General features: G+C 36.6%; 1 long non-coding RNA gene across 2 annotated transcripts; it reads right to left on the reverse strand.

Moving 5' to 3' along the window:
• Nucleotides 1-116: 116 nt before the first annotated feature.
• On the reverse strand, nt 117-12,885 carry LOC104604664 (uncharacterized). 2 transcript variants are annotated; one of them, XR_016081089.1, is made up of 4 exons: nt 12,354-12,885; nt 5,908-6,001; nt 815-1,040; nt 117-732 (listed from the first exon to the last, which is right to left on the reverse strand). It is a non-coding gene; the product is annotated as an uncharacterized LOC104604664 (long non-coding RNA). The 2 variants fall into 2 exon arrangements; XR_016081088.1 differs by lacking the exon at nt 12,354-12,885 and adding an exon at nt 6,129-6,458.
• Between the last annotated feature and the right edge of the window lie 680 nt (nt 12,886-13,565).

The following is a 13,565-nucleotide window of genomic DNA, read 5'->3' on the forward strand; positions in this document are numbered from 1 at the left end:
CTAGAAGAGTCCATTTCTGTTTCATGACAATCAAATGAATAATGCAAATCAATAATATATATCCATAACACCAATTAATACAAGGTATTTTTGTATAAATAGCAATAGGCAATTAATAAAATCAAACATCATAATTAGTTAAAGAAGTTAGTGCACACAGAAAAAAAGTTATACAACAAAAGTTATATTATAAAGAAAGAGTTAAACAACAGGAATATATTAATGCCGAGCCCTAGATCAATACAAGACATAATCAACCCACATTTGGGTAGCTATTTATTCTCTGACGAATTCCTTCCCTTGATTGTTCATTTCTACTAGCTCGTTGAGATAGCTGGGAGATTTGTGTATTGTCTGCTCTATCATCATTTAAATCATCAATTCCAACATCATCCTCAGTATCAACTGCTTCTCGATCATACTGACGCATGATGAAATCATACAGATCCACACCCATGGCATGGTTGTATAAGATGCAGCATGCAGACACAATCTTCACCTGTGACTTAAAAGGGTAATGCTGCTGAGATACCAAGATTGGAAAGCATTTCTTCAATACCCCAAAGATCCGTTCAACGGCATTTCTAAGTGATGAGTGTTGAAGGTTGAATAGTTCTTTTGGGTTCTCAGGTTGATGTGCACCCCATTCCTTTAGATGGTATCATGTGTTTTGATATGGTGTAATGAACCCCGTCTTTAATGAAAATCCTGCGTCTATAAGATAATATTTACCTATTTAAAATATAAAAAGTTAGAAAACACGTACATACTTAACTATTAAATAAAAATGTCTCTTGTGAGAGTTGATTACTACCTTGAGGGACCTCTAATTTATGCTCTCCCCTCAGAGCATTGTTAAGCATGTGAGAATCCAATGCGGCACCCTCCCAACCAGGTAATACATATGTGAACAACAAATTGAAAGTGCATGCAGCATGGATGTTTTGTGTGGGATAAGATTTACGACCTTGAAACCTAGCAACATCAGTAGAAGTGACTTTCACAGGGAGGTGTGAGCCATCGATTGCCCCAACACAATCCTGCCAGTAGATTTAAGTTTTTTATTATTCATTTTTTTGGGTGTATACATCATAAAGAAGACTTTATCACTTAATTACCTTGAAATATGGCCAAAAATCATGTCGGTTTCTAATTTCTGGAGGTGTTTCAGTACCACTTGGTTGAATCAAGTACCTATCCTCCAAGCTCAACAAAGCATTCAATACATTGTTGAAATGACAGCTCACAGTCTCACCAGACCGACTAAAATAAAAGCCCATTGTTCTATTCCTAATGTTGTGTGCCAATATGTGTAGGAAGCGTGCCACTTATTCTTCTACCGTGCACCTCATTGTATCATGTGTTCTTCCTATCTCACGAATAATCTTGCATAGCCTTGCAAAGGCTGTTTTTCCCATTCTCAATTGGTTATAACAATCTATTTCTTTTTGTCCATATAATCTATCCAATAAATCCCTTCGCTCAAAATCCCGGTTCACGGATGGTTCCCTATCAATATAATCCACATATTCTTGCAACAATGAAAATGTAACTGCAACCATAGCAGTTGCAGCCCCAACAATTTTATAAAGCAAATTTTGATCCATCTATTCATAGAAAATAAATAAACAAACAAATAAATAAATAGATAAATTGGGGAATTCATTCTAGAATGCCTATATAATTTACATGCTGGAAAAGTAAATACTCTCTTTAATGACTCAAATACCAGTTAGGAAAACTAATGACTCAAAAAAAGCTTCAAAATTTTACAACAATAATCACACTACCCATCAATATATATTTAGAAAATCTCATATTTGACATGTCAGCTCCTATATCACTTTCAGGAAAAAAAGTTATATCTAAAAATAAACAATTATCAATATTTTTGGCATATGAAAGTATGAATATGAAGAATACACCCTCAAACAAAGATTATTTCTAGTGTTCTAAAAGAAAGGAAGCAATAAAACACACAAAAGTATAAGAAATACAAAATAATTTGTAGAAAACATTTGGACACATCTCTAATATCATATATTCACCATATAAAACAAAAACAAGTGTAACAAATAAGTAATTTTTATAGACAAACAAGTGACTGATTGTAGGAAGCTACCTTGGAGCTAGATTGTATGTGATATATCAGATTATATACACTAACCTAGGAACATTGATACAAATTTTATTGTATTTGCATCTCTCAAAGTTCTGATCTATGGTCATACAACATGCAATAACCTGAAACAAAACAGAGAAGCATGCAATAGCTATGCTGAAGTACTGAAAAAGCTTTTACAGGTTTATACTTAATGATGCTGAAATCAATGAACAAGGCTTGTGAATCTGTTTTAGCTAGAATTGTTTATTTGAACTTTTATACATTTAATGTCCCAAACCTAAACTAGTTTAATGACCTAAACCTCATACTCAAATAATTGCATAAAATACTCCTTGCAGTATGAATAACCAGGCAAAGATTATCATGGGCTTATAGACCTATAAAGATTAAACCTTCAAATCCCACAAGATTTACATCCTTGACCTCTGAATCATACTTTTTCCTACTAACCTCTAAAAAGTAAAAAAATTTCAGAATTCGTTGGTCAATTTATGTGCTATCGAGTGTGGCCTAAGGTTTTGGTAGTTGCTAATAAAACCTTAATAAACAAGAGGCTGACAAATTGGGTGACATGGTCAGATGACAATAGGCACCATGTGTACAGTGTACATGGTTTCTTTCTGTCCATATTGTCCTCTGAAACATACACATTTTCAAACATTCTTTTGTTTCTTTCTATCCATATTGTCCAGATCACTAAAGCTAGACCTGCTCTCCAAATTACCTGGCCTTCTTTTGAAAGCCCATTCAAATGCCAACTTTGAAGGACTACTAACACAAGTAGGAATCCTTTTTTCCTGTTCATTGATAATTGGATACTCACTCATCTCATTGCATAAAGTACAAAAGGGAAGGTTTGGTTTCAAGGCTACTCCCACCAAGGTTGGTTTCACCAAGGCCAACCAAGGCTACTTCCCTGAGTCGGTTCAAGTAGGGTAAACCCATAAACCCTAGAACTGGCTTAGTATTTATTTCTTCTTGATGCTGAACCATATGAGCTAGGTTTCTCCTAGGCAAGACATGATGTATAGGAGGTGGTGGCTTGATAGCAGTGATAGGTAATTCTTAGTAAAATTGGAAAGAATTCAAGGGTGGACTGTCCATTGGATTGGAATGTTATTTCTTTCTTCTCTTTCCATGAAGTTAATTTTCCCCAGGCAGAGAAAGCACCATACCTCCAAGAGGATAACATATCAGCTACAGAACAGGGTAAGACCCACTGGATATGAAAGAGCCCAAAGAAATGACACCACACCCGATAAGTAAGCAGGTAGTGAATCAACAAATGATTTACAGATTCAGAAGCTGACCCACATAAACCACTAGTACCTTTGAAGGTCAAGCCTTGCTTTAGTAAAACATCCACTGTTTGAACTTTACCCCTTGCTGCAAGCCATAAGAAAGAGACAATCTCTGAGGGAACCTGAGACTTCCAAAACCAGGATCAGGCCACTTTAAAACCATTACCAAGCCTGGCTGCACAACAAGATTTAATAGTGAATCATCGATTCTTTTCACAAGTCCAAACTCTAGTATCACTAGAGTTCAGATTGACTTGAACCTCCTGCAAACTCCCTAACAGTTTTTTTTTTTTTTTTTGATAATTAACTCCCTAACAGATTTTGGAGTGCATCCACCTCCCAATCATTTAAGTTTCCTTCGATACCTGGGGAACCAAACTAACTGACCATTAACAAACTCCAAGAAATCCCCTTACCACACCATCTCTATTAAAGGCAATGGAGAACAAAGTCAGAAAAGCCCCGGCTAAAGGCTGATCTAAACACCAAATGTCCTTCCAGGAGTAGACTCTGCTTCCCTCCCCTACTTTAAATTTTATATGTCTTTGAAACAGAGGAAGGCGCACCACAATACCTTTCCACACACTAGTGCCATTGGAAAGGTGAGAAGGGAGAGCAGACCAACCCAGGAGCTACCATACTTACCCTCAATTACTTGCCTCCATAGCCATTTACAAAGCAAAGCATCAGTCACCCCTCTCAACCTCCTCACACCCACACCCCCACAATCCTTGGGAGTACAAATGGAATACCATAAAACCAAGTGTAGCTTCTTGTCCTCTCTAGGACCTACCAAAGGAGATCCTTTCTTAATTTCTCCAGTGTAATAGCCACAGAGGCGAGTAAGGAAAACAGAGAGAAGTAATAGGTAGGCAAGCTAGATAGAACACTCTGAATTATTCATGATTCATAAAAACCAAAAGAAAATAATGTAGCAACATAAAAAAGAAAAAACTACGTTGCAGAGAAAATGTTTAATGCCTTCCTAATTCCCTACAAATTCATTCCTTGTTATGATTTTTCTTCTCTGGCAATAGCATAGATTTCAAATGACACAGCAATTTTGAAGTTTGCTTGTTGCTACACGAACAATTTTGAAGCAATAAAACACAAGGGGTTCTTAGATCTTAGGGTGTAAGGTAAGGTACAAGGTGAAGTACTCTCAGAGTTCTCCATTCATAAAACACTATATAAATATGAATTTTCAAAGTAAGTTTGAAAAGGAACCTAAGCATGTTGCAAGTTTACATGGAACTTGACTTTGATAAATAAAAAATGGCAAGTTTTTTTTTTTCTTTTTCTTTTTCTCAACGATTAGAATGCTAATTCATTTTCCTTTTGTTTTGATACAGGAAGCACATAAGACAATATTTACATTTTACTTCCTAGCACCATCCCATTGAATAAAATTATATACAATCTGAACAATGCAATCAAGTTTCAGCATGGATTTGATCATATCAGAACTTACATTAGACTCATATTGCTTTGTCAAATCAAAGAAACAAGTTTTGTCCTTCTGACTCAACAAACAAAGCTTGTTAGAAAATACTCTGTATTTGTAAATGCAAATATTCCAATTTAGACACTTTATTTAAAGGGGAAAACACATAAAAATTTTGAAGTACATGAATAGGATCAATGGCTCAAAATTATTATTAAACCAAATTGCATTTTCAAATGTTTTTAGCTTTTCTTTCTTCCCCATCTACCTCTCTCCCTACAAAAAGAAGTTAAAAAAAGTATATTAGAGTAATAGGTTAAGATAAGATATGAATGCTAGTAGCCTAGTATGCAGTATCAACTGTTACCAGCTTTACCAGAATAGCAAACCTGAACCTACAGAACTTTCTTACATTCAGAAGAGACTTCTCAAATAAGATAGTTAATTCATTTTACCAATTTGATCAGCTTAAAATCAGGTTTCTGATTTTTTGATAAGAAATTCACTATCGTTAACTAGATTTGACTAGTACTAACTCAATCAGTGTAAAGTTGTACTTGAGTAATTTAGACACAGTAGCTCGCCAGAACAAAATAATCCCCCCCCCCAAAAAAAAAAAACAAAAAAGTGCTAAGGTGTTTTTAGAATGATAAGAAATAAGTGTTACAAACTCCACTAAGTGCGCCTTGATTAGAAATACTCAAATCCTATGGATAATAACATCATTTTTTAGAGAGAAAAAACAAAACCCAAATATCTTATACCTGCAATAAAATGAATCCAAACAAAATGAATCCAAACCCAAATATCTCCCATCGATTTCATAAACAAACACCTTATACCATCACAACTCAAACCATCAAAAATACCCTATGCACATGAATAATGTCTAACTACATTTAACCTTCTAACATACCAAAAATCCCCATTTCTATTTATAATCATCAAAATCCCCATTTCTTCGATTCAAAGAGAGAAGGTTTTTCTATCTCAAGATTTTGGCTCGGATCAACAATGACATCAGAAAGAAAACACACCTCGCTGAGAAGGGGCGGTGTTCAGCCTTCCGCTATTCCTGCTAGAGAGAGAATTGTTCGCTGAGAAGGGGTGGTGTTCAGCCTTCCACTGTTCCTGCTCGGATCAACAATGACATCAGAAAGAAAACACACTTCGCTGAGCAAGAACCATGGAGCGAAAAACAACAAAAAAAGGGTAGAACAGGACCGCTAGAGAGAGGGATTCATGGATCTTGTGTTACCTTCCATAGAGATGGCCAGAGAAGCTACCGGAGATATGGCCGTTGGAACAACGGCTTCGAAGGGGAGACGAGCTTGTCGACTTCTTGCTTTGACAAACCCGATAGATTTTCTTAGCCTTTTCTTTTCTCACCGGGGTCGCACCAAAATGGTGCGATCCCGCTCACTAAATTTTGGGATCCCGCATCCCTCTAGTTTCTCATCCCAAAACACTGTTTACCAGTAAACAAACACAAGAAAGAAAGAATCATTCGGGAATATTCCCTTTTCTCATCCCTTTCTCAGCAATCAAAAAGACCCTTAGAATGTGTTTGGTTTGAAGGAAAAAATAGGGAAAGGGAATTTGTAAAGATTTCCCTACCCTTTCCCTACTTTTTCCTTCAAACCAAACATAGCCTTCATGTATAATAAATCACTTCTAAGTTTTAACTAGCATAGGTGGTGGTATTCTATGCACATGCCCTTTCTTCATTTTCAGATATCTCCTCAATCAGTCTATCTAATAATGTCAAAAGTTTCTCCTCCAGCACTTGACATATTTTGTTCCCTGACATGTCCACAACTTCAAATAAATCAACACGGTTCAAGCATTTAATTTTGTCAAAGAGAGAATTTCATCCCTCTTCTACCCACCAGGCATAAGTTCATTTAAATTCTGTCCTTTGTATCTAAGTTCCTCCACAAAGACAGATTGAGAATGCCCAAGCTTCTCCAATTCTGCATTTCTCATCTAGAGACCAGTCTACATGTTGGAAATGCATGCTTCCAGGAACAAATTTTGTCTTGCAACCAAATACATATATTTGGTTGCAAGAAGTTTCAAGTGCCAATTTCTTCTCCTGTAAATCTTCAAGGATTCTGCAATGGTCCAACTTTAGCTTCCCTATTTCAATCCTCTAGATCTTCATGAAATCTTTTGTGTTCAGTTCTGCTTGCAGCCTACAAACAGAACATTCCAGATCTTCATGAAATCTTTTGTCTCAATCTTCAATGACTTATTTTCCTTGGATTAGAAGAATAATCCAATGCTACTTCCTTTGTGCTCAGATCTTCATGAAATCTTTTCTTTCCAATCTCAAGCACTTGAACCCACGCCACCAGCCTTTTCTTATCTTCCAGGCCTCAGTAAGCTCATTTTGACTCAAGCAGGGAACTTCTTTTAGGCCCCGTTCACTTTTTGGTAAGTTTTTCCTGAGAAACACTTATCCGGGTAAGTACATTTACCCATGTTCTTTTACTTGGGTAAGTTTTTCCTGAGAAACACTTATCCGGGTAAGTACATTTACCCATGTTCTTTTATTTCTCATGTAAATAAGGCATTGACCATTTTAACCATAAAAATCCATTATTAAAAAGGGCATTTTTGTCCCATTCAAGTGTTGGCAACTTTTCCCCTAGGTGGGAAAGTTATTTACCCACCTAGGAGATGGGTATCCGGGTAAGTGATACCCAGGAAAATAAACTTTCCCTAGTCCCCACATAAATCTGAAAAAAGAACATGGGATTCTTGGTAAATGGGAACCAAAATCCCATTGACCAACTTTCCCCCCTCTCAAAATCCCAAAAAAGAATGCCCCCTTAATGATTGAATGTCCTGTTCAACGGATATATTCACTTTATCCATCTATGTGATTCTTATGCTATTTTGCTTTAGCTTTAGCAATAGGCCATGCCTGTCATTATGTGCTTGATTAGCTTCATTTTATCCATCTACCATAAGTAAAATCAGTTCTTATTCATATTATCAAGCACATCTGCAAGTTTACATCGCTCTCTCACCAGATGATCATCTTTTTGGAAGCTCATCTGTTTCAAAACTGATGTCATTGCACACCACTCTACCACCTCTGTATGCACAATCTCATTGCAACTCTTTTCAATCTCTAAGCAGTATTCCTTATAACCAAGAAATAGTTGGGTTTGACCCAATTGTGCATTATCATTGGTGGATATATAATAAGGCCTTCTGGCCCCCATGCTAAATGTCTTTACACTGCTTATCAATAGTTGTCTGCACAACTACAGGTCAATCAACAAGAGAGAATCTCTCCTTGGTGATCATCAACACGAATACTACAAGAATTGCAACCAATGTCTTTGACATAGTGCTGGTCTTACATTCATGTACAGTGAATTATCTTCTCTGCAACAATTGCAGTGACAGGTAAGGTGCAAGTGACCATATTGTTTTAGTTGGAATTTTCATATTCAAGAATACACACGTAAAAAAAAAAAAAGTTTGATTGACAAATGAAAAAGTTCCATGTCCTTGACATAGAGCAGGAGAAATGACCTTTGGGTACGCATATGACTTGTTAAACATATTATGGATGAACTACACTTATTTCCTACAAAGCTTTCTCCAACTCCAAATACTGTGTCAAGTATGAGTCAGGTTATACCTTTATATTGTACATCAGACAGTAAGAAAAATGCTAGATTTCAGCTATAAAAGATAAACGTGAAATTTAACTATATTGATTTTATAGCTCATTCTTTCTGTTAGAGTTTAATGGTTCTGCTACTTTATTGTCCAATTATATTAATGATGTGGCATTGATGTTTCCATTGAACCTGTGACATGAATGATAATATACAAGTATGGGAGATATTTTTGATGTATGGCTGCAATGTCTTATGGATACATGTGATTAGCATTCTTGTGAAAAGAATATCTACTTGCAACAAGTCATATAGCCACACATTGGCAACATCTCAGTTAAGGAAATTCTATATTTTTTTTATTCAGAGGGACTATTATTATAAGGACTTCCTGACAAGTTAAATTATATTATAATTCACTACTGCGAAAAAAATCCACATTTCTTTCTTTTTATCAAATTAGAACTTGGATCAAGATCTCATGATATGACTTTATAGATCAACAAAGGGATCAGATGGCTTATTTCAGGCAACTCCTTTCTAATGTATCCTAATCCTTCAATTTCCATTATCAGGGTCAATTGTGATGATGGAGGAATATCGATTAAGAGTTTTTCTCAATTTAAATATACCCACCTCCATATTAGGCTATTCTGTTTTCTTTCTTTCATTTCTATTCTTTTTAATTTGGAGCAACCAAAGGTGAAAAATTAACTGTGTACCAGACCCAAAAATAGCTGGGTGTGCACACAACTGATGCATCTGCACCAATAATGGAGTTGAGGGATCTAATTATGTTTGGATCTCTTTTATGTTTATGACATAGCTCAATGTTTGGCCTCCTTGTGACTTGATTCAGCTCTTGTAAACTACACAAGACACAGTAGAGTCTCAGTTCTATCATTTCTGAATTCTGATCAAATTAGTTTTTAATCTATTATAGGTATGGTTCTATGTTCAAGACACATGGATTGGGATGCCTTTGTGTGACGATTTCAAACCAAGAAGCTGCCAAGTTTGTATTGGTGACCAAATCTCATCTTTTCAAGCCCACATTTCCTGCAAGTAAAGAGAGAATGTTGGGTGTGAACGAATCTCTTGGATGAGTGACAATAATGGTCATACTTCCCTCAAATTCTTCTTGAGATAAATTGGTTATCATCTCCTGAGTTTCTACATTAATTGTTTGCTAGTTTTACTTACTAAATGTTTGCTTAATTGTTATTCATTTATAACTATGGTCATGCCAAGCTTTTTTTCTTGTCCCATTTGTCCCTTGATTACTTAATTAATTCTTGAGCTTCTAACAGAGCTTGTAGTGTTTCCCTTATTACTGCTCAGGTATTGAATTGTATTTATGCTTATTCGGTTATTATTCAACCTTGGAAATATGCAAAGAAAAATTGCCTCTTGAAATGTTCCCTTCTCCATAAGGAATTAGATGAATATTGTTTTGGTCTTCTGACATCATTTCATTAACAATTTGTACAATTAGAGTTCTTATTGTACAACTAGCTATATAGATGGCTATTGGTTTCAATGTTTCAGTTTCTAACAATTAAACCATTAAAATACCTTATTTTCTTGTTCAAGGACCCTCATTTTTCTTTTTCAGCGATTGTCATATTACATTAGCAGTGCCAAAAATTGTAACTGGATATTAAAGTATGTCACTGACTGGTAGTTTAGTTTACTAGTATCTCCATATACTGAGCTCGACTCAACAAGGCCTTTCTCACAAGTCATAATATTTGTTGTCAGCCACATTCTTCTTCTTCTGCCATTACATGTATCTTCATATAACTAAGGTTCTTTTTAATGCTCTTTGTTGCTTTTAGATTTAGGATTTCTGATTGATCAAAAGTATATTTAGGGTCTCTTGAATGGCACGAGCAAATATATTTGGGCCAATATATCTTGCTTTTGGATAGGCATATCTTCAGCAACTGGAGAATAGCAGGTTGAAGCTCACTCAACTAGAGCAAGAGATTCAGTGAGCACGACAGCAGGTTTGATCTGAAGTTCTTTGGTTCCTCTTCTTCTTGCATATGCATGCATTTGATTGATCAAATGATTGATATATCCTGGCTATGATTCTTTGTTTCCGCTTGGCTCAGGGTATTTTTATTGCAAATGGATATTCAGGAGACCAAAGCCATTTAGGAGGTGGAAATGGTACGTAACTAAATAGTTCATTATTTAGGGTCCAGATTCATTTCCTAGTTTCTAGTGGTTAGTTGCTCAAACTAATCTGCCTAATAAATCACCAGGCTCAAGCTCCATTCACCAATGCCTATTTGCTAATAGAATTGGGTGGGGTGGGTTGATGGAGAATTAGGAGTTGCTAATAGAACTTGATTATGATGTAAACTCTTCCAGAATTAGGAGTTGAAAAGCCTTTTTTAGGTGGCATTGACGTATGGAGTTTGATTTGGTATAACTGTGAGAAATTCTTTACTGCACTTTTGGGAACATATATTGATTTGGTATGATCATCACAGCCTCATCGAGTCACAGACTTCTGCAAGGACAACTCGTTATAAGAGCACATGATTTTGTTTTTTTGTTTACTACTTTTGATTTTCCATTAACATATCACATAGTTGTATTGTTTTTCGTTTCTTTTGTAGATACAAGCTAGATGTTCACATGGCTCAAACAAGTTCTTGTGGAGGACTGGACCTACAAATGTGGCAGGCATGGTCCAGTCATTTGCTCCTTCTGCACTCGTATATATTTCAAACTTGACAAGCTTGCCAAAAATCTTCTTAATTGGTTATGTGAAAATACCAACAGAAGATTGACCAAAACCAATTCTTGTCGATGCTTGGATTAGCTAGTCTACTATGATTTGTGTTTCTAACAGTAGGTTTTAGAACTAAATTATGTCAGAAATGAAATACAAGGATTCATAATGCATAAATGAAATACAAGTAGTGGTACAACTTCAGTCAGGTTAGATCCAGTAAGACAGTGAATTGGACTAGTCCAATCCAGTCCAGGTTGAACAGGTTGGACAGTCTAATAATACAGTGAATTGGACATTTAGACCACTCCAGTTCTAATAGCTTGATGGTAGAGAGTTCTAACATGCATAGTTTTCAATGCGCCAAGGCAAGGCTAAGCAACAGGGGTGCCTTGTCACCTAGTCACCTAGGCGACGGATTTCTAGGGCAGTTCCCTAGGTTCCATAATCATCTTTCCTTAATAACTATCCATAATTTTCATAAGAAAATTACAAGCTTCATGTTTAAGTCTAGAAAATCAACCAATTTATGAGAAGAGAAAGAAGGAAAATAATGTTTGTGTTGATTAAACCCTAACAAATAAGAAAATAATAAAAAGAAATTAGTTCATAATGTGTCCAAACAAATTAGTTAAGCTATGTTGCTTGTGGATTTATCAAAAAATCTATGTTGCTTGCGGTACTTCTCATTGCACAAGAAAATTTACCTAGGGATGCCAATGATCAGGCTAGTAAATATCAAGTTCCAGTTGTTAATTGCCACAAAATGGAGAGATGTGTTGATTGCACTGAGAAATGTCAAACCCAGGAGTTGAAACAGTGCGTATGTCAAGTTGGTTTTACAGTTATTGACTATCTTAAGCCAGGTCGAGTCAGGTCAGAACTCCACCTAATACAGAAATTCTCAACCAATACCTTTTTGGGGAACTAAAATTGAACTTAATCCATATCTAAAAATGAGGACAAAATGCAGCAACATTCAAGATTCTTTACAAGTTACACTAACTGCAGAGAGTAAAAGGATCAACTGAAACCCAATATATATAATGTCCATAGACCCTTTTTATAATGCTAGTCATTTAAAAAGAGAAGGGAGGACCTGCTAACTACAAAGTAGACAGAATCAGGCTTTGCTTGAATGGCAGTTTTGGTGAATTCAAGCTTATCTGCGGGCCAAAGTTCGTCCCTGAAGAAGCTGCTTGTGTATAGTACCTGATCCCCTACCTTGAGCCCTGCCTTTGCAGCGTTCCCACCACTCTCCACACCCTAACATAAAAATGGTTTCATAGTCTAAAACAACCCAAGATTCAGAATTGCATACACAAAAAATGCCCTCATTGGAGTTGTAATTTTATGATCGAAAAGCAAAAAGAGGAAGTAATTTAAAAAGACTTGCAGATGGACGCAGTAGAAGCCTCTTCCATGAATCGCAGAGGTATGGGGTTCTCTCTGGCAATAGATGTTCTTCCTGAACGAGAGGTTTGGGGAAGAAGCTTTGCCCTAAGCTTGTTAACACAGGGGTATTTTTGACTGAACAAAATCACCCCACGATGGGAGAGGTGGGTAAGATTTTCCTAGGTAAATGGCCTTTAACTTATTTGGGGAAATCTTTATTTTCCATGGGCTCTACACGTATTTGCAAAAGAACAATGGGAAATTCTCATTGACCAACTTTCCCACCCCAACATAACGGTAAACGAATGAGGCCAAAGTGGAAAGTTTTGATTTGTGATGCGACTAAGGGCAGAAAAACTATGTGCTATAAAGTGGAAAATATTGCTTTGTAATGTGCCAAAGGCGGAAAACTATGTGCTATGTAGGGGTGCTCACGATTCGGTTAATCGAACCACGGGGTATTTTTTCAAACCAAACTGATTTGATCGGTTTTTTAAATATCCAAACCAAAACCGAACCGATGCAATCGGTTAACCGGTGCAGTTTGTTTTTTTGGTTTCTTTATGCACTTAAAATAAAAAAAAAAATAACTAAAACTATCACAGTCTGTGGTTGCTGTCGGTGCCAGTGGACTGGTGGTTGCTATCGAGTGTCGCTTGAAGTAAGAGCTTGAGACTTGAGAGGTGGTGTCTGGCGGAGACGCAAAGAGGAGAGGTGAGAGAGAGAGAGAGAAGAGAGATACAGATGGCGTTGGACCGTTGGTGCTTGCTTGCCGGCAAGGCGGTGATCGGCGTTGCCGCTTGGTGCTGCCGTGCTGGTGGTTGGCACGGGCCGCGTGACTGTCTGGAGTGAGGAAAAGGAAGAGTCAAAGAAGACAAGAAATTTGAAGAGTAAGTAACGTTGCCGCTTGGTGCTG

Source organism: Nelumbo nucifera, chromosome 1, assembly GCF_055504915.1.
Source record: "Nelumbo nucifera cultivar China Antique chromosome 1, China Antique-T2T, whole genome shotgun sequence".
Classification (NCBI taxonomy): domain Eukaryota; kingdom Viridiplantae; phylum Streptophyta; class Magnoliopsida; order Proteales; family Nelumbonaceae; genus Nelumbo; species Nelumbo nucifera.